At 38.7% G+C, this 22,488-nt stretch overlaps 1 protein-coding gene across 5 annotated transcripts in view; it reads left to right on the forward strand.

Moving 5' to 3' along the window:
- The first annotated feature begins 4,915 nt into the window (after window positions 1-4,915).
- Window positions 4,916-22,488, forward strand: part of LOC122555198 (kelch-like protein 13) — a 78,969-nt gene continuing 61,396 nt past the window's right edge. For 4 of the 5 annotated variants that reach the window (XM_087992776.1, XM_087992778.1, XM_043700955.2 and 1 more), the window contains exons 1-2: window positions 4,953-5,041; window positions 11,547-11,613. The gene's annotated coding sequence lies outside the window, so the exon portion shown is untranslated. Of the gene's footprint in view, window positions 5,042-11,546; window positions 11,614-22,488 lie in introns of all 5 variants that reach the window. The other variant, XM_087992777.1, reaches the window with a different exon arrangement.

Consider the following 22,488-nt stretch of genomic DNA (forward strand, 5'->3'; position numbering starts at 1 on the left):
AAAGAATAGTCTGTTAAAGTATCCTACCAGTAATCTTTTAGATCTTTCACAATATGTTGTGCAACTGCTTAGATTTCAGCTGAGATATGCTGTTTAACTGAGGTAATTTTCTGATTCCAATATTGCAGTCTCAGTTACAACTCCTGAAACATTTAAGGCTTAGTAAAAGCCTCCTTTTGAGATCTACAGATACAGTGGTAGTGTTGTCACCTCTGAAACAAAAGCTCCAGGTTTGAATTCCAGTTGTTGACTTGATGACTGTAGTGCATTTACAGCATGGACAAACAAGGTGACCATTGCATATATACCCTTCCAAATATATTCTGTTATGGACCAGACCAGACACCTCTAAACTAGCAAGGAGATAGCCTATACCCTAACTTTTATATTTATTCAAAGGCAAGTGTAAGGAGCTGTGTTCCAGATGTAATTTGATTGGTCCATCACTAGCTTTAAGAAAAATACGCTTTTTTCTTACGACACAGTGAAAGTACAAATGAAAAGAACTGGCATAACTTTAATTCTATTGAAATACTTAACAAGGTAATATATGATGTAACCACTAATCATGAACTGTTCCAATGTAGGCAGCATCCCATAAACACCCCTAGGCATGTCAATTTAGCAAAACAGGTGTATTCTCACGTGCTGTCTATCTACAGTCCAGCCTTGTAAGAAGAAGCCTCACCATCCAAGACTTCACTTGACAACCTGGAACTCAGTCTGTTAGCTCATCAGCAATCTTAAACCAAACGGAAGCCAAACCAAAAGTCTTCCTGGGTCTGTGTGATTTCTGACCCCATCCATTCATGATCTTTTTGTCTCATTTTTAGAAGTATACCTAGAGAGAACTCAAATGCTGTTTATCAACTGCCTGTTCGAAGCTGACATTCTGGCACCACTGTGGTAACCACCCCATACCCCCGCAACAGAAACAGCGCAGAACGTGTCTCTCTTAAACCCATTAGACACAGCCTGATGGCAGTAAGAGAAAGAGATGTTCCGGCTCAGCTTTTCTGCAGGAGGCAATGGCAAATGTCTGCAGTATTACAATGCATTGCATAGGCATGGAGCAATCAATAGATCTCTGTGGTCGACACCCCTGGGTGGCACGGTGGCTGAGTGGTTAGCACTGCTGCCTCAGCGCCAGGGACCAGGGTTCAATTCCACCTTCGGGCGACTGTCTTGTGGAGTTTGCATATTCTCCCATGTCTGCATGGGTTTCCTCTGGGTGCTCTGGTTTCCTCCCACAGTTCAAAGATGTCCAGGTTTGGTGGATTGGCCATGGGAAATGCAGGGTCCAACAGATAGGGTGAGGCTGGGTGGGATGCTCTTCAGAGAGTCAGTGCAGACTTGTTGGGCTGGTTGGCCTGTTTTCACACTGGAGAAAGGACAGACTGACAAAACCCAAAATGACAGTCCTATGAGTTCTTGCTAATGTTAATGAATGCAGCAGTTTGAAAAGAGTCATACAGTCATGGATTATTACAGCCTGTAAAGAGGTGTTTGGACCCATCAAGCACCTATCTACTCTAATCCCATTTTCCAGCAAGTAGCCCATAGTGTTATATGCTATTGCAATTCATGTGTTCATATAAATACGCCTTCGATGTTGTGATGGTTTCCATCTCTATCACCCTTTTAGACAGTCAGTTCCAGATAATCACAGCCCTCTGGATGAAACAAATCCTCCTTAAATCCCCTCTAAACCTCCTACTTTTTACCTTAATATTATGCCCCCTGGCAACTGGGATAAGTTCATTCTCAATGACCGAATCTATGCTACTCAATTTTGTACTCCTCAGTCAGGTCCTCCCTCAGCTTTCTCTGCTCTGCCTACATAGTCTCTCTTTGTAGCTGAAACACTGCAGCTCAGGGAACACCACCAGTCCCGTGACCATGCATCCCTCGGCCCATTGCTCCAGCGGTTATGGGAGTGGTGGTGGCGGAGGCCTGTAAGTGAGACGACACCAGAGCTCGTTACAGAGGCCCCAGCTGATTTCAAGCAGTGTCCGGGGGAGCAGCGGAAGAACAAGAAGAGAGAAAGATGTATCTATAGCAGTAAAGTCTTGCACTTTATTCAGTGCTTCGAGATGGCACCAAAATATGGCGTCACTTTGCATATAAAATACAAAAAAAAATTCTTTTCACTGTATTTATGTATACATATAAATCTGAATGACAATAATTCTAAAAGATAACACCCTGGTGAATCTCATCTGTATCATCTCCAGTGCACTCACATCCCTCCTGTCATGTGGTTACCAGAGGTCTCACAGAACTCCGACAGTGGTCTAACTAATGTTGTATACAGCTTCAACATAAACTCCTAGTTCTTGTATTCTATCCCTCAGCTAAGAAAGGGAAGTATCCTGTTTCCTTAAAGGATCTATATACAAACCCACCATGGTCCCACTGATCCTCAGTATTTCCCAGGGTCCTACCATTCATCAGTACTCCCTTGACTTTTAGTCCTCCCAAAATGCATTGCTTCACACTTTTCAGGATTAAACTTTAGCTGCTATTTCACTAGTCCATTTATATCATCATTCAGTGTAAAGCTTTCCTCCTCCTATTTAGCACACCACCAATTTTTGTTTCATCTATGGAAATAAATTTTTTAAATACGATCTTCCCCTGATAAAGCAATGTTGACTATTCTCGACTAATGCTTGTCTCTCCAAGTGGAGATAAATTTTGTTTCTCAGAAGTTTTTTCCAAATGCTTCCCTATCATCAATATTAAACCCACGGGTCTATAATTCCTTGGTTTATCATTACCATCCTTATTGAAGGAGAGCACCACTTTACCTACTTTCTAATCCTCTGGCAACGCTCCTGTGTCCAGAGACGATTTAAATACTAATGTCAAGGTGCTTGCAATCTCCTTTCTGGCTTCCCACAATGACCTCTTCTGAAATTTTTAGCATTTTGGCCCCCTGTAAAACCGCTAATACCTCTTCTTTCTCAATGTTATTTTGTTCAAATATATTAGACTTCTCCCTGATTTGCTACCTTCTTGATTGTGGATACAGATCCAACGTAATCATTTATAACTTCACCTACATCTCCCATCTCTGCAGAAAGATTGTGACTTTGATCCATAATGGGTTCAACTCTATCCTTTGTTATCTTTTGCTTAATGCACTTAGAAAATACCTTTGGATTATTCTGTATTGTACGTGCCAGACTTTCTTTGCTCTCTTATTTATCCCCTTTTCACTCTCTTAATTTATTTTGAAACTTAACCACTGCAGTTTCTATATGCCCTGGGGCTTCTCCTGATTGAGCTGTCAATATTTACTATAAGATGCCTTTTTATTCTTTATTTAATCCTGTACATTTTTGATTACTTCATTTGCCATTTTCCTTGTGTCTTGTTTAAGTTAGTGAGACCTGCAGAGTAAAGCATCTGAAATGGGAAGTTCATTTTGGCCTAGTTTCAGGCCTGAAATAGATGCTACACCATGAACTACGCACCATAACCAGATGGCCTGAGACCAGCCCAGTGTTATTGCTTGTAACAGGCAGTTAGTACCTGAAAGGGTTAACTGATATTATGATGTGGAGGGGCTAGTGTTGGACAGAGGTGAACAAAGTTAAAATTGCGCAACACCAGGTTATAGTCCAACAGGTTTATTTGGAAGCACTAGCTTTCGGAGTTCTGCTCTTTCATGAGGTAGCTGTGGAGCAGGACCATAAGACACAGAATTTATAGCAAAAGATTATAGTGTCATAGCGTGTTGTGTGATTTTTAACTTTGATATTATGAATTAATCTCAGCTAATCAAGATATAATGCATGTTCCTAAGAGGCTTTAACGAGTGTTGTTTTTATGCGCAAGTGTTCTGATTGTTGTTTAGATATCTATTGTGTACTGGAATACTTCAGTAACAGTAATGTGTACTTGCTCTGAAATCTGACCTGACATCCTGCCAAAGAATTTCAGGTATCTCAGATACAGCTGCAAAATAATTAACTTATGTACCACATAGCAAACCTATTTTTTTCCCAGGACAAAGTCAATCTTCTGCCAACTGTGTAGGTGTCCTTCCTTATTTTGTATCAGTAACTTAAGAATCTGCCCAAGGCATCCCAGATGGACTTGATGGATGTCAACAGCAGCTACAATGCTGACAGAACTGTTATCTGAAAATATAGTTGGCTGACAGTAGTGAGGATCTCGTATATCATCTTTGACATTCACACTTGCACAGGCAACTCGACTGTTTAAATTGGATAAATTCACATCTCACGGAACAGCCCAAAGCACATCTGAAGAGTGAGGACTAAATAGGCAACAGGAATTAGGAGAAATTGTGGTGTCAGAGTCACTCCTGCTCTTCCTGCATAGACGGGGTCAAAAATCACACGATAGCAGGTTATAGTCCAAAAAGTGTATTAGTAACCAGACTATAACCTGGTGTCATGTGATCTTTGACTCTGTCTACCCCAGTCCAACATTGGCCCCTCCACATCATGCATAGACAGGAACAAGCATTGAAGTTTTGCTGCTTGTCACTGATTTTGTTATAGCTATTTCCTAAGAATCCTAAACAGAACAGACACTATTCTATTTAGTTTTGGCACACGGTATCATTTTCGTTCAGTAACTCATGGGACATGGACATGATTGACTGGGCCAGCATTTAGTAATTAAATGCTAAATAGCTGCGTGAGTTTTAAGTGACTGCCAGCAAAACACCTGAGAAATAGTCCAAGTCAACCTTGGGTCAGACAATAGTCAGACTTATTTTGGGAATAAGATAATCATCTCTGGCTAGTGGTATATTCAGAGAAGACAGACAAATCATACCTGCTGAATCCATGGATATTTTTTCAAGCACTGCAGGAGCATGCTCTTTGCAGACGTCATAAACCACAGATTTAACAGATAACAGACGGTGCTGTTAATTGCTGCACTTTGTAGATACATTGTTAGTTGTCACAGCATTTGTTGCACACATTCAATCTTGGAATGAAAAAGGCTAAGAAACAACTATTGGTTTTTGTTCTGGAAAATGTACCTACAGGCATCATTGGTAAGTAGTTTTCTAGTTTTCGTCAAGTATAAAATTACAAATTAAGTAATTAATGATAATTATGCCAAATTTATCGATTGCTTTATAAATATGTTCAAGATGCCCATGATCTCATAATTGGACCTTCTTTTGCAAATAAGAAGTAAAGGGTTGTACCAAGTCAAATAAAAATTCTTCAGCCAAAAGATTCTCGTGGAAATATAGAATAATTGGTTCCATGGTCTTCATACATTGAGGCTTTTATGTTTCCTTTAAAATGCAAAGTAAAGAGGTAATGTCTCACTATAAAGATCATTAATTCGATTTCATTCAGAATAGTGCTCAATTTTGGAAGACTTCCTTAAGGAAATATTTTAAGGACACATAGAAGACCTCCACTAAGATGATCTAAAGTGTGAACCTAGTCCTGAACAAAGATTCAAAACTGAGACTCGCTTAATTCAAACAAAAGAAGCTTAAATTAGATCTGAAAGGGGCGTTCAAAACCAAATGATTTGGTGAAAACTATTTGGACTGGTCAACAAGTAACATAACAGCATTAATCTGTGATCCTTGACAAAAGGTCAAAGAAATATTGATGTGATGGGTTGGATTTTTTTGAAGTTGATAATTGCAAATAAATGGCAAAAAAAAAGCAGAATTCAAACAAACATATGAACATGAAATCTTGAGCAGAAGTCACATTCACAGCTTTGAGCCTTATCCTCCATTTTAAGAACATGACTGATCTTTTGTTTCCTACCCACGCTACCTCCATTTCTCTTCCGTTGTTAGCCTAAAATCCACTGAAATCTGGGACATGAATAGATTCAGTGACTAAGCAACCACTTCTTCTCTAAGGTAACAATGTTTAAAAAAGAACTGGATAAATATTTTAAAAAGGAAAGCTGAAAAATCTGGATGGAAGGGGCAGAGCAATCTGTTCACATAATTAGTTGTTTCTGAGAGCTGATAGATGCAAGCATTGTGACTGTGCTGCCATGTTCAATGATTCTATTCTATCATTTTGACTTTTCAGTGTGTTGTGTCAGTTGTATTTTCTGCTGTAATGTTGTGCAATGAGGAAATGAGCATCACTTGCAATTATAGTTCTAATTGGCACCTCTAGTCAAGTGTAACACTGACTTCTAGCAAACAAATTGGAAAATTTACTCATGTATGTTGTGATATAGACTGTGTTAAGTTTGGAGTTTTGATTTGAATTAGTGACATGTTTTTTTCTGCAAATTTGATGGAAGTAATAATTATCTTATCAGTGTTCCTATAGTCATGCTGATTATTTTTAAGATAACAGTTTGTGAGGGCTAGTTTTTAGAACTAATAGATTTGTAATTTCCTTTGGAGTTCATGACTGGGCATATAAACAAATATGCATCTGGTTTGCTATTAGAACTTTCAGAATTTTTATTTCTTATAGTTAGAGACAGAGACTTATTCAGTTTTATTTTCAGTTTTGGGCAGTTGTGCAGAAGTTTCTTTTCATGTGGCAAGTTACTCCTGAGAAAAGGGAAGAGGTTAGGTAGATATCATAATCTTGTATTACCTTACAGTAAGGAATTAGTACTAGTTCCAGAACAGAAGTGTTGGCAGCAAACCCCGAAGAGTTTATTTGAATCTGAGTACATTTAAGGTCAGGTGTATAATATTTCAAGAAGCAGCTATCAGATTTTCCAGACTGGGAGTTGAAATCAAATTAAACTCATTTGAGGTGTTAGAGAAAGGGATTTTCTAGTCTGAGTACTGTATAAGAGGTCTTTTGAGTATCGTAGAAGGGTGAATTTGGGTTTGTAATGGAATGGTTTTAGGATGAATGACACTATATTCCACAATATGTTTTAAAATTCTAGTTTTATGTTATAAGTAAATAGATTTTTACTGAATAAACATCTGTTGTATATTTTTTTATTCATTCATGGGCTGAGGCTGTCACTGGTCAGGCAGCATTTATTGCCCATCCCTAATTGCCCAGAGGGCAGTTAAGAGTTCACCACATTACTGTGCGACTGGAGTCATGTGTAGACCAGACCAGGTAAGGATGGCAGTTTCCTTCCCTAAAGGACATTAGTGAACCAGATGGGTTTTTTCCAACAATCAACAATGGATTCATGGTGATCATTAGACTCTTTATTTCCAGATATTTATTGAATTCAAATTCCACCATCTGCCACGGTAGGATTTGAACCCTGGTCTCCTGAACATTATCTGAGTTAATGTTGAATACCACTAGGCAATTTCCTCCCCATTATTAAAATCAAAACTGCAAAACTGAGTGCTTATATTCCAGTGAGAGGCCAGTTCCTTAAAATCAAAATAAAACAAAACATGACCTATCAAACCAGATTTTAGATTGGGATCAGATTTTTTCCAATTACGACATCAGATGGCTTGTTACATTTGGAGGCTCTTTGGGAGCTCAGAATCTTTGAATTTGCTGGATTCAACAGTGAATAATAGAAAATTATTTAAAATCTATGTCAAAAGTTAAACTGAAAAATACATTGAAGTAAAGGTAGGCTCTGAAAAGGCTGAGATGCTTCAAGTTTAGGTGAGATGATAGCAGAATGGTATTATCACCTGAATATTAATTCAGAGACTGAGGTAATATGCTGGGGACCCAGATTTGAATCCCAGTCAGGCAGATGGTGCAATTTTAATTTTAAAAAAATATGAAATTAAGAGTCTAATGACCATGAAACTGCTGTTGGTTGCCAAGAAAAAAAACCATCTAGTTCATTAATATCTTTTAGGGAAAGAAATATGCCATCCTTACCTGATCTGGAAGAAAGTGAGGATTGCAGATGCTGGAGATCAGAGTCAAACATTGTAGCACCGGAAAAGCACAGCAGGTCAGGCAGCATCTGAGGAGCAGGAGAGTTGATATTTCGGGTATAAGCCCTTCATCAGGAAGTCCAGAATATGGGAGAACCTTAAGTGCTGTCTGGACAGATAGGAATGGGGAATAAATGCTCGTCCAGCCAGTGTCAGCCACATCCCTAAATGAATTTCTAAAAGGTGATTATCCAATATTTTAAAACTGGAAGAAAATAAACCTGAAATTGTGTGTCAGTGCTGGTATTAATTAAGATACAGTTAGAATGAAAGGAGAACTAGAGAGAGAATAGGAAGTGAAAAGACTTGAATTTGAGCAGGGAAAAAAAAACAAAGGAAAATACACTTAAGAAAACTTTGAATTTTGGAAAATGAAAAATAGAGGCTGATGGAAAGGAACAAAATGAAAAGCAGAAGGGGAGGGAGTTTTTAAAAAAAGATGTGAACTACAAACAACGAAGGTCATTAGAGAACATGAGACAGTCGTAATACAGCTTCAAGAAAAGAAGAAGAATCAGGGTGGAAGAGGTGATGATTTCAGAGAACAAACAGAAGTTAATAAAAGAGAAGTACTAGAATCAAAAAGCAATGTAAGAAATTAAATGCTTGTATTGTCGCAAGATTAGATATACCAAAAGCAACTGCTGAATATTAAATGGAAGACCAATTGCAGTAGTAAGGATGTCTAAGGGGTTTTCAAAAAAAGGGGGCATTAGAAAATGGAATAGATGCTAAAACTGTAGCAGTGATACAAAGAGAATGTGCTTCCTTGAAATATACTAAAAAGGGAGGGATGATTCAGGACAGTCATGTAAACCTTTCAAATATTGACAAGAAAATATCAGGCAGCTGGAGGTTCTGAGACATATCATCTCAAAATGGAATTTATTTCCTTTTGCTTTGAATCATGCAGCTAAGCCAATAAAGATATTGAGAATATTGGAGCAAGTCCGGGACTGATGCTAACTCACAATGCCACTTATTAAATTCAAATTCCACCATCTGCCATGGCAGGATTTGAACCTGGGTCTCCTGAACATTATCTGAGTTAACAGTCAAGTGATAATACCACTAAGCCTCCCCATTATTAAAATCAAAACTGCAAAACAGAGTGCTTATATTCCAGTGAGAGGCCAGTTTTTTAAAATCAAAATAAAACAAAACATGATCTATCAAACCAGATTTTAGATTGGGACCAGATTTTTTCCAATTACGACTTCAGATGGCTTGTAACATTTGGAGACTGTTTGGGAGCTCAGGATTCAGACGGGTTACGTCAATAAAACTACTAATTGAGGTATACATGGAGGTTATAAATCAATCTCATTACAGGATTGGATTAAAAGTGATATGGTAAATAGAAAAAAATTGTAGTTTGACTAGCGAAATAAATTTCTATTGAAGGAATTGACTTTGTTTTTGTGAAATTACTTTGTACATTCAAGACCTTTTGCTTTGAATCATTCAGCTAAGCCAATAAAGATATTGAGAATATTGGAGCAAGTCCGGGACTGATGCTAACTCACAATGCCACTTATTGAATTCAAATTGCATCATCTGCCATGGCAAGATTTGAACCCGGGTCAACAATTGGCTTTGGCACTAATAAAACAACTAATGGAGTTAAAAGAAACTGTAACGTTACAAAACGAAACCTAGTTTTTACTCCTGACTCTGTTGTGAGTAGATCTCAAGCCAATATGAGTAGATAAGGAGGAAAGGAGAATATGATACAGAGAGATGATGTGATACAATTAGATACAATTCATCTATTAGATAAAATTTTTAAAATATTTAACTGAGAAGGATGAATTGAGGCTGATACATTTTCCCATCTTCTTCAACAGAAATACAAGAAACATATTAGGAATTATAGAAGTTATACCAAGCTGCTAACTCTGAAATTGAATTCAAAACAATACCTGAGTGTTCTTATTGAAAAACAAAGTCTTACCAAGGAAGCAAAGACTACCTTGAAGAATGGACAGTGATCCATCATGGTCTATCATGATAGTTCCTTCCTTCTTGGGGAAGATGCTGGGATGAATAAAGGATTTGAAAAGTGTGGTGCTAGAAAAGCACAGCAGGTCAGGCACCATGTGAGGAGCAGGAGAATTGACATTTTGGGCATAAGCCTTTCCGAAACGTCGACTCTGCTGCTCCTCGGATGATGCCAGACCTGCTGTGCTTTTCCAGCATCACACTTTTCAACTCTGATCACTAGCATCTGCAGTTCTCATTTCTCTTGGATAGAGGATTGACTGACTGGCAGAAGGTGGAGATAAAGGGGTGTTTTTCAGGATGACAGACAGTGACTAGTGGAAATCTGCAGGGGTCCGTATTGGGACCAAAACTATTTGTGTTATACATGAATGATCTGTTTAAGGAAGAGAGCATTGTTGCTAAGCTTGCAGCTGATATAAAAGTAAGTGACGCTGAGGAAGCAGGGAGGCTCTACAGGACTTGCACAGGCTCAGAGAGAGGACAAAGAAGTGACTGATATAATACAATGTGTAAAAGTGTGAGGTATGCACTTTGGTAGGAAGAATAGAGGCGTAGACTATTTTCTAAACAGGGAAAGGCTTTGGAAATCCAAAGCACAAAGGGATTTGGGAGTCCTACTTCAGGAATCTCAAGGTCAATATTCAGGTTTAGTTGGCAGTGAGGAACGCAAATATGAAAAAAGCCATTTGAGTACAGATAGCTATACATTATTTGGCAATTTGGCAAAAGTTGCAGTAAAAAGTGTGACATGTTCAGTTTTGGGCTCCATATCTAAAGAAGGATTGGCTGATGCTGGAGGGAGTCCAGAGGAGGTTTACAAGAATGATCTTGTGGATGAAGCGCTTATCGTATGAGGAACAATTGAGGACTCTAGATCTGTACTCAGTGGAGTTTAGAAAGATGAGGGGATCTCATTGAAACTTTCAAAATACTGAGAAACCTGGATAGAATGGACAAGGAGAAGATGTCTCCACTAGTAGGAGAGACTAGGACATGAGGGCAGATATTCAGAGTGAAGGTTTGATTAGAAATGTACATCCAAAAAATTAGGGAGGTTATTCTACAGTTCTACCAGGCAGTTGTGAGACCATATCCACCACCCTTATCCCCCCCCCAACCCCTCTTCACCCCAAAGACGCAGCAACAAACTTTCATCTTCCTCACTGGCTCTAGAAACAATTAAATAAGGCTATGGATTAGTACACAGAGCTGGGAGCAATGCCCAGTCAAGGGATTGTTATGGCTTTCTGTTTTCCTTTGAAGACCAATGGATCGATGAAAAAAGCCCTTTGAGTACAGATAGCTGTACATTATGTGGTGATTTGGCAAGAGTTGTAGTAAAAAGGGTGACGTTCACCAGGAGTTGGAAGTATTATATTTATCACCAATCCTTCGCCAACCTATTAATATGCTCTGTTCATAATAATGTTTTGGAGTTCAGTCATTTTACTTGAATAAAATTTACCATCGTGTTGAAATTTTTTAACTCACAGCGTTCTGGCAATGATGGTATTTCTATGTTCCATAATCCCTAGGGCTCCTGTTCTTAGCCCAGCTGTTAAATTTGTGCTTTGTCACCAAAGCAGGAAACCCTAGGATTAACAATAACTTGAGTACAGAAGTCTGCGGTAGTAGAGAAAAGGCACCCAATGGATTATTCTGTTTCTTCCAGCAGGTATCGCACAACATTGAGAGAGGAGGACAAAATACTTCCCCTTTCAGACAGCATCAGAATAAAGGTAACTTTGTTATAGTATTTTCAGAATGTAAAATCCAATTTTAAGATGATATGAAGTTATTTTATTTTATAAAGCTGTTTTATGTTAGAAATGGCCTGAATTTAGGCCAAGAGTTGAATTCACACAGCTATTTGACTACTCCTGTGCTTAAAAATCAGACCACAGTGTAAAAAAAGAGTCTACAGCATCAGGGATAGTTTTGCATGCTAATAGGGTGGTGGATGGTATGGCACAAAGCAAAGTATAAACTTGATCTACTTTCTGTTTGTTGGACGTTGTGTGTAAATTGGCCGTTGCGTTTGCTAAAAGCTAACAGTGACTGAAATGAATTAGTTGGCTATAAAATAAATAGACTCTAGAATATGTAAGGTAAATTATTTCCTGAACTTCACCCACAGACTGTCCAATAATCTAATATTACATTTCCTATTGTAAATGTAATTGTACTGTATAAACAGACATGATCACAACAAAGTTAAAAACTGTTGCCCTGTGTTTTTAGAATCCCTCAGCTTCGAACTATCTGTCCAAATAATCTACCTTATCAAGAGCAAGCCTAGATACTTAGATGCGACAGATTTTAACCCATCTTTGTTCATAGAAAAGGCGATTCTTTTCAAATGCAATCATTGTGTTTTTAAGTCATCGGAGCCTTGAGTTCTGCTAGGTTTAACCTGTACAGTCCCTGAGGAGAATATGTGAGCACAGTAATTTGTAAACTGGTAATGCAACAGCATTTGAAGACAGGAAGTTAGAATATACAGACATCTTAAAAAATGTAACCTGATACAAAATGAAAGTGACTAGAAGTTGCCACAAGCTTCTAAAGTAATCACACAACTACTGCTTGAGAAAGCAAAGTATTATTGTTCATTAACATGTTCCTTTGTGTTTTTAATTAGTTAATAGAAATCATTAAGTATTTTTAAACTGTTGACTGTTGTAAAATGTATTGCAACAGATGTGAATTATGTGAAGATGGAAAAGCTTACTCAATGAGGAGCCCAGAACGCAGTAACCACACTAACCCACATCCTCTTGTTTCTTTGTGCTTAACATTTACTGAAAGAAACTTATTCCTGCAAGAGCATATTTATGTTGAGGAAGTAAGCTGTATATTTTACTTTCCACTGAAGATAGAGTGGTAATCAAAAATTTGCATAGTTTTGAAGACATTTAGCAAAGGTACTGCAGCAAAATTGTAACCATATCAGACTTAGCATACAGTTTGTAGCCTTGTTGATAGCCCTTAAAAGTCTGAACTTCAGACCTCGTTTTAATATTAGAGGAGAGCCTATCATACCTCCCAAAGGCAGTTCACCAGTGTGAACGAGTGGACTCAGCTCTGTTCCCTCACTGACAGTGACCCTCATCTAGGTTTTGGGGAGCAATAAGTGAGGAAAATGCGTTTGGGAGTGGAAGCAACGTGTAGGTAGGTAGTGACCGAGAAGAGCACTGTGGAGTTGAAAGTAGTGCTATGACTTCAGGAGGGAAAGTACCAACAATGTACTTTCCAATTTCTTCGGCAATCTCCAACAATCCCTGTGAAGGTTAGAAAATCTAGTTGGAACCTTTGTGACACATTATATCTTCATTCTTCATACATTTGGCCAAATAGTCTTGAACCATACTACATCCTTATTCCATTTCTAAATCCATGAATCACTGCTTGCAGGCACCTACCAGGCATCCTAAGAGCAGCAGAAATCAAGAGGTCAGGTCATTCGTGCATCTGAAGCACAGGAGCATTTGAAACAAAATGCCTACTCATACTCTTTTAATACTGCTACAAAGAACAACATAAAGTGAAATGATAGCCAGAGAGAAGACAAGTCCTCAGTGTGATATCAAGAAAAATTGGCAATAATCGCTTTTGAATCGATAAATCTGACGTGATAGTAAGGCATGGCAAGTGATTACCTTAACTATCATGCAGTGATACTAATGTCAGCCCTCAGAATGTAAGTACGACATGTGGGTCATGTAGTACAAGAGAGCTCAATCAACTCTTATTCCAGCTCCTGGTATTGACATGCGTAGACTACAATTACAGGCACTTGCGGGTCTGAGCTCAAGTTGGGTGTACTGGAGCACACTTCCTTCAGTATATCACTTTGCAATAGATGAGACTGAGAGCTTTATATCATTTGGTCAGATGGATGACATAATGAATATGTCCCTCAATCATATATCACATATCTGCTGCAAAACCGAAAGGTAAAATTTCACTCTCTCTTTGAAGCGAGAGGGAGAGATGACTGGTGGTAGTTTAACTTGAGGCAGGAGGATGAGAAGGAGAATTCTCTATGGTAACCTCAGCTGGTGTTGGAATTGAACCCACACTCTTGGCATCATTCTGCAGTGCAAGCCAGCTCAGCTAATCAACCCTCTGCAAAATGTAATGCAATAAAGACAAGTATTAAACCTGTTGGTACAAGTTGGTGGTACAGTTGATTTATGGATTAATTTATTGGGATTGATTGTTGAGTCCGACAGCATCAATTACATGGGCAATTTATGATTTTCCAATGAATTAAGTGATTAACAGATTTGGGGTGTCACTTTCCAAATGCCAACTTCATGTTTCTCATGTGAATTATCAGCAGCAGGAGAGAGATTTGTGTGTGGAAATCTTTGGACATGATTACCGGGCTCAGTTAAATCTGAATGAAACACATTCCGCCTGATCTTCCTGTCAATGGCCAATTGCCAATGAACAAGGGAAGACCCTCAGGTTTCACCAGCCCTACCCCTCCCTCCCTTCCCCTTCCTCATACCAGTATTTGTTTGGGCAGCTGCTTTCAGCACTTAACTTATATCATGGCCCATTCAATTTGATTCTGTCAATGAAAATTGGTCTCAATTCCCATTCCTGTCCTTTGACCTTCTATTTTCACTATCTTGAAGATCATACGACTGTTCTGTTAAAAGAGGAATAATAAGTTCAGCTTATTTAGCCTGAAGCTGGTTAGATCACATGTAGACCAGGTTTTGCTGAATGCAGAACTAACCAATTTTATGAAAAGGACATCAACTGCCTAATTTAGTAAATGCAAGGGGCCGAACCTTTCTCTCGAGCCTGGCTTCTGGACACTTTTTAAAATTCTAGTATGGTGGAGGTTGCACTTTTGGCATAGAATATGTCTGAACATGCTAGTCAGCACATTAAATACTTTGTTATCCATTTTAGGCCATAGTGTTGTTGCATTTCGAGGTCCTTTGTCACTAGAGAGCTCAATAAGGAGCTGATTGAACATTAGACTGGATATAGTTTATAGCCTAGAGTACTGTAGCCTTCAGTGTAATTTCTACTCTACATGTCAGATCATGTTTTCCACACAAGCAGACATGCAGGTTCCTCTGAGCTAGCTTTACCCTGTCATAACAATAACATTCATTCTCCTAACAACTTAAAATAAAATCAATAGAAATATAAGGGGGAGAAAGAGAGGGAGTAAGAGAGAGGGAGAAAGTAAAGAGGCACTTAACAACAACAGTAACTTGCATTTATATAGTATCTTTGAAATAGAAAACCACCCTCAGGCATTCCATAGGAATGTAATCAAATGTAAATGAGAAAGGAAGGAAATACTAGTCAGCACTCCGAGTACCTTGGGCGGTTTAACAGGAGACAGGTTTAACAGAAGATCTTAAACAAGAGAGAGCTGGAGAGATGAACAGAATATGGGAGTAATTCCAGATCATAAGGTCCAGCCTAGGGCACAGCTTGCTGGTGCTTGGAGCAATACAGGTGGACAGTATACACGAGGGCAGTGTTAAAAGTGTAGAGTTCTCAAAAGATTGTAATGTTGAAGGTCAAGCTTGGCCTCCCTCCCCCATGGCCAATTGAACCACTGAAGTAGCCACTGAATAACCTAAGGGCCTCCTCCTACCTGGGCTGTCATTATATCAGCTCAGGCATGGTTACGAAAGATGGCAGGCTGGCAGTTTGTGGGCTGGCAGTCCCTGACTCTTCTCTAATTTGTGCATGACTGAGAAACTGAACCAAGGACTAAGGGATGGCTATTCAGAGCCACCTCCCTACTATTGCTTCAGATCCTACTACCCCCTAACTGTGACCATCACATCCAGAAATCCCACCAAACAGCACTTACCTTTCCTGTCAGTGACCCTCCATTTTGTGATTTGGTGGATGTTGTCCTCCAGAGGTCAAGATCTCCACCATGACACTGTTTGATCAGGAGATGCAGTCTTCTGCTTTGCCAGCTACTCCAGACATGAGACTTCCTGACCCAGGGTCCTCGTTCCTGTAGAAATTCCACTTGCACCTGATCAGCAGTCAGGACATCCAGGCAGCTTAAAGGAGTTCCCAATGGAAATCTCTTACTTTGAAATTTAAGCTTAATGGGCCATGGATTTCCTTCCTGGAAACTCTCCTGCTTTTGGACTTAGTCTATGAGCTGCAAGGTCCCAGCCAAAGCCTTTGAGAGAACTTGTGTTTTCAAAACACTAACATTAACTTTAAGATAACAGATGAGGAAAGACAATATTATAAAGAGAAGTGCTTGCTTCGTGCTGCTGGTGCTACCACAGGGTTGAATGTTAAGCCATTGTAAAACTGGACCCAAAATCAATGAATAATGTGCACTCAGTAAACAGATTAACTACACTGTTTTGATGATATTTGTCTAAAAATATGTTCTCAAAGCTTAACAATGACAATAAGCAACAACCCACATCTGTCTCATCACTTGCTATTGTCTGGAATTGCTAGCCTTCAGAGAAGGAGGCATGCAAATAAAAATAAATTAAAGAATAACCAAATCCCCAAACTTAAATAAATTGATCAAAGTGGGACTATTTGTCAGCACTGTGACAACCGAAACAAAGCATTCTAAGTAGCTTTGAGATAAGTTACTGGATTAGTGATTCTGAATGAATGATTCAGGGACATGAATTCAGAGCCTATCATGCCACTGGAAAAAATTAAATTCAGTCATACAAAAATGGTCAGTAATGCAAACTTTGAAACTGAACTCTTGGTGTAAAACCAAATCTGATTCACGAGTGTGACTATTTGTGACTCCAGGCCCGTGCCCTGAAATGGTTTGCTCACTTAGCCGTAACTCAAAGGTAATTAGACATAGACAACAAATACTTGCCTTGGCTGTGACACCTATATCGAGGGAATGAATAGATAAAATGTTCTCATGTCGGTCATGGTATAGTCATAGCAGCCCTACATACTTAAATTATAACTTTGGCTCATATTCAGTAGGAGTCCAGAGCCAGGATATTTTTTTGGATTTGCTTTAGTTTATCTGCATTGTTTCATTAGTAATGCAATAGAAATGCTACTTACTGTCAGTCAAGTCAGATAATCTGGGTGTCCCCCATCTTGCCCCAGGAAGTAGCAGACAGCCGTATGTTATAGAGCTGGGGCAGCAGCGATTGAGAAAACTCCTTAACACAATCTAGAATTTTTTTGTGAGCATGATCAGAGAAAGAGCTACAACATCAGGGATTGATAAAACAGCAATTCCCTGAGGGTTTTGAGTAACAGCACATTTAAAAAAAAATGATAGGAGCAAAAACAAAAAAAAAATCCATCAGTGTGACCTGGAAACATTACCAACCCTCCACTAAGATTGTAACTCAGGATATACATTTCAGAAGCTTTCAGGTGGCATGTAAAAGAGCTGACCATGTAATTCTTTTTTTCCCAGTGCATGTCCCCATTGATGTAAAAAGTTCCAGTGATTAGTGAGACATCCCAAGCCATTCCAAGTAGCAACCAGATGTTATAAAGAAATTGGAAGGAAGACTAAGGATAAAATTAAGTAATGTTACATAGAGAGATGTACAAGAGGAAAGATCTAATCAAACAATTCCCGAGTATGGCTGGAGGCTCCACTACCAATCGTGGACCTGAGTCTGAAAGTAAATGTTAAAGTGTCTGAACTGGGAAGTAGAACTGGAGAAAGGCAAGCCAATTGGGAAGGACAATACTGTGGACAGAAACATCATGGGGACAGGGATGACAGGTTGCATAAGAACACCTACCACTTTGACAGTTGTGAACTTACTCAGCAGTAAACATGACAAGCTGGTGTCATCTTGTCCAAAACAATAGGATCAGGTGGCACGACCTGCATTTGAAAGGAGGTAACTCCCAACAAGTCTGTGGAATCATTGGGTCTCAGTATTAACTTGGATGATGGATCAGGGAATTCAGGACAGGGCTGTGCAGATGGGGTTGTGTTGGGTGAGGAGCGGGTGTCCTTTAGTATCACAAAGCTCTGAATAAGGTGCAGGTAAGCCGGTTTCCCCAGCTTGTAATCTGGGAGCATAAACGAGCAGAGAGAGATAGAGGGAAGACGGGATAACATTAGGATGGAAGGTTGAATAGGAGGAGACAAAAAATGGGAGTGTGTGGGTGATACTTTGTGATTTTTTTGCTACCTCAACCAGTATGTGGTAGTGTGTTAGGATTGTTTTGAGCTGGTTTGGTGCCATCTTTCCTCGTTTTGTATTTTTTTGTCTTGGGCTTTTCTAGTGATTAGTTGTAGAGGATATACACAGTCAAATTTTGACAAAAGGGACACTATTCTTAGATAGCAAGAAGGGATAGCAATATGTACAACTGTACTTGATTCCCCAGTGCCTTAGATATGTTCTAATGGAGGTATCCTATCACATGCTCACGGGTGTTCTAAATATGTAGACCTCTTTACATGTACGACATTAATATTTTTGTGGTCCTGAAACTTTTTTGTCTGCCCATTCTCTAGGAAATGTAGCAGTCCTAGAAATGGCTAGATATTGTTTACATGTGTGGGGCCAGTAACAATCTGACAGCACTGAAATGAATTCTTAATATTAGGTCTTTAGTTTGTTTTCAGTATAAGCTTGTCACATGGCTCTTTAGAGTGACCATACCTTATTAGAATCGTTTCTACATTAATATCGATCTTCTCCTCTCAGGATCAGTCATTAGACTTTGCTGGGGTTTTTTTCCTTCTAGCATGATTTGAATAGCTTACTCCAAAGTTAAATCTTCTTTGCACTGTTGAAAACAAAATCTGATGAGGATTCATCAAGAATTCTGACACATTTCTGTCACTTATGAGTTCTGATTTCAATTTCAATACTAAACTGTGGAGATCATTAAAGAGGCTGTTTACAGATTCTTCTGGAAGTTGATACGTTCGGTTAAATTTTGTTCATTCAAGAACCTTATATTCTTAAATTGAAGTATTTATCAAAAGCCTTTAGAGATCATTAAGTGTCTGTACTCTCTTTGATATTCCATCCTTGGATTTTGTCAATGACTTTGTCTCCATTTTGAAGTTGAATCAAGTTCTTAAAAGGAAATAATTCAATTCTACAATTGCATCATCCAGATTTAAACTGCCTCAGCACTGAAGGTGAAATGACTAGGGCCTGCCTTCAGCCAATACAGATTTCAGGCTATGAACTGCAAACTCCTATTCTGCGCATTCTAATTTGGCTGATCTATCCTCCCCTCATCTGCAGACTGTATTTCTGTATATGAACTGGGAATGTGTCTACATGTGTGCATGATATCAGAATTTATCTTTGTTCTATTTAAATCAGTTAGAGTACTGCTATAATTAAACTGTCTTGTTTTGTTAACCTCAAGAAAATCTTTCCAATTGATCCTTTCTTTTATTATTAGCATATTAGCGGCTAAGAGGTCATTGATTTATTGAGTATAACCTTTCTCAATTAAAAAATGTTTTGATTGAAAAAGCGAATGGATAAAGAGGGGAGATATTTGACCCCTTGTCATTTTGTTGTAAAGCTATGCATTCCAAGTTTTTACCCACCAATGTTAAACTAACTGGACTTTAATTTCTAAGATTAATCTTAAAGTTTCCTTTAATAATGGTGTCACATTTTCACTCTCCAACCCTCTTGTACTTTCCTTCTATCTAAGAAAAATTGAATAATTAAGGTAACCCTTTCCTTTTTCTCCTCCCTTGTTCTTTTGCAGTCTCAGATGCAAGGCATCCAGATGCAGGAACTAATTCACCCAAAACAGACCATTTTTCCAGTGCTTTCTCCCTTTCAAGTTCCATACTATCCATTATCTCCACCTCTTCCTACAATTCGTCAGATTCTTCTTCTTTAGTAAACACAAACATGAAGAATTTATTAATCATTACATATTCTAGCCTTGCCCCATACCTCTGAACAGGCATCACTGTCTTTGTCTCCAAAAGTACCAGTGTCACCTCTTACTACCCAGTTGCTATTATTTATTTGTGGTAATTAGTTTTTAAATTCCCTTTTATGTTGACTTCCATTCTATGCTTATTTTCTTTCATTATGTTGTACTTTCCTTTTTATCTCCCCTCTCAACTTAAATTATCCAAGCTGATATCCACTTGAAAAATTTACATGATATGCATCATTTCTTTGGTTTATTATAATCTCTTTCTCCCACATCATTCATTGCTTTGCTCCCTTAAAATTTCACGTCTGTTGGAATGTACCTAGCCTGTACCTGAATCTTCTTTTACCTATTGTTCCATTACAGCTTTCCCTCTCAGTCTCTGGTTCCATTTTTAGTCTCTCTTTTGTCACATTGAAATGTTCCTTCTTCCAATTAACAAGCCCTATAATAGACTATTTTGTGTTTTTCTCCGTTGCTAATTGAAGCCTTATGATATGATGACCAATTTTTCCCAGATGTTCCCAGACACTTGGTCCATGTGACGCACCACATCCCCCAGCACCGGATCTAGCATTGCTTCCTCTCCAGCTGAGCTCACAGAATTTACTTATTAAGCAAGTTCTCCTGAACTACTTCCCCTTCTATGCTTAGACAATCCCAATTGCTATTTGAATAAGTAAAATCATGGAGTATCAGCACTTTACAATTTCTGAAAATCCTCCTGTAGATATGTTTCTCACTCTCTCACACTTTATAGAGGTCAAAAGAATATCCCAATTAGTGTGATCTTTCCTTTTCCTATTTAACCGGAGAAGTGTGAGAGTTGGGCAATGAAGAGAGGCAACAGGCGATGAGAAATCTGATGATTGTGGAATACCAGGAGCATTCCTGCTTCTTTGGGTTCCAGCGGAAGATTTTTGCAAACACAACACAAATGTTTTTAGTGCAGTTGCAACCATAATCTTGAGCAGGCCAGCCCAGCAAGCATCCTTGCTTAATTTTAAAAGAATATTTAAAACTGGTGTTAGACACCTTAATCGCCAATGTAATGAAACTCTCACATGTCTTAGGTGACAGGTGGGGATGCTTAAATAATGCCCTGTCAGCCATTTTTTTTTAGGTAACCTTGGAGTACCAGATATTGGTTGTCAGACCTGGACCCCATTGCAGTCGTTTTTGTATTCTGTAAAATGAGCACAGCGAGGTTTAATATCTAACTTTTCATACCTGCAAATCATTGGATCTCTTCATAATAGCAGTTCTATCATTTTATTGTGGTGAATAAGTTTGATGAAAATGCATTTCAAGAGTTGAACTGAATCAATTGATATTTTCAAGACTGAGGTTGTTGGATTTTTGTTAGATAAGGGTGTCACAGCTATAGAGCCAGATCAGGTAATTGCAGCTAAGGCAGATTTCAGTCCGAATCATATTGAATATAGATTAGATTTATGAGGTTAAATGGCTTCCGCTTGTTCCTGTCAAAATGTTTGCTACTTAGGCTTCTATTCAGTTATCTGATTACTTGACTGTAGAAAACACATTGTATCAAATTAAGAATGGAACAGATTTGACACCCTGAATGATTTGGAATTTAAATTATTATCTGAACTTTAAAAGATCCAGAATTGAATTATGTTGGGGTTGTTATTCAGTGAAATTGATATATATCTGCAGTTTCATTTTGGTTATTAAACCTGATTGCCATGGAAATCAATCCCTCTTGAACGTTAAACACAGTGCTGTAGAAATCAGTCCTTATAGCACCTATTTGGGAGGACATGCACTGTGAGAACATTCTAGTGAGGACAATAAAAATTGCAATGTTACTCAGAAATGTCTAACCTACTTCTAACTGCAGAGGATAACACAGGAAACTGATTTTAGGCTAGTGGTTTGAACAACATCTGTTCTTAAGATCTTATCAAGAGCCAGGCATATACTCATAGCACAGTGTGGGAGGACAGTGCTGTCACAAATAATTTAACACTTAAGTTACAAAATTGATTTAGTTTTAACGGTCCTTCTAAGCTTTTGTGAAACTGGCAACTTCCTTTTGTGGTTGCTGCTGTCATTAACCAAAGCTTCAGAAGCTCTCAGCCCCTGCTGACTACTGCCGTAGCATTTGTCTCCCTCTGGGGTCATGCATAGCACCCACAGCTAAGATAATTTTTTAAAAAATTAGATTACTTACAATGTGGAAACAGGCCCTTCAGCCCAACAAGTCCACATTGACCCATTCCCCTAACACTACAGGCAATTTAGCATGGCCAATTCACCCAATCTGCACATTTTTGGACTGTGGGAAGAAACCGGAGCAATCCCACACAGACACAGGGAGAATGTGCAAATTCCACACAGTCAGTCGCCTAAGGTGGGAATTGAACCCAAGTCTCTGGCGCTGTGAGGCACCACTGTGCCACTATGCCACCCACCAATAATGAAGCTGGTGAACCAATTCTCATGGGCCTATCATCAGTCTATTAGTGACTACAGCAGAATTAGGGAGCAATTGTATTTCTAGGCCACCTATTTTGATTTCCACTGTATGCTCTGCTCTCCTGCTCCCGATGTCAGATCCCATCAGGCCATTTACTTGTGTTGAAGCTGGCCTTGCAAAGCCTTGGCGTCATGATCAATGTGTCACTGATCTACTAACCTTAGATCCTATACATAAAAAAAGACTCTGTGGTGTTAGAGAATTCTTCCTGATC

This window comes from Chiloscyllium plagiosum, unplaced genomic scaffold, assembly GCF_037043375.1.
Source record: "Chiloscyllium plagiosum isolate Xiang-an unplaced genomic scaffold, Cpla_swu_hap1 HiC_scaffold_12, whole genome shotgun sequence".
Classification (NCBI taxonomy): Eukaryota; Metazoa; Chordata; class Chondrichthyes; order Orectolobiformes; family Hemiscylliidae; genus Chiloscyllium; species Chiloscyllium plagiosum.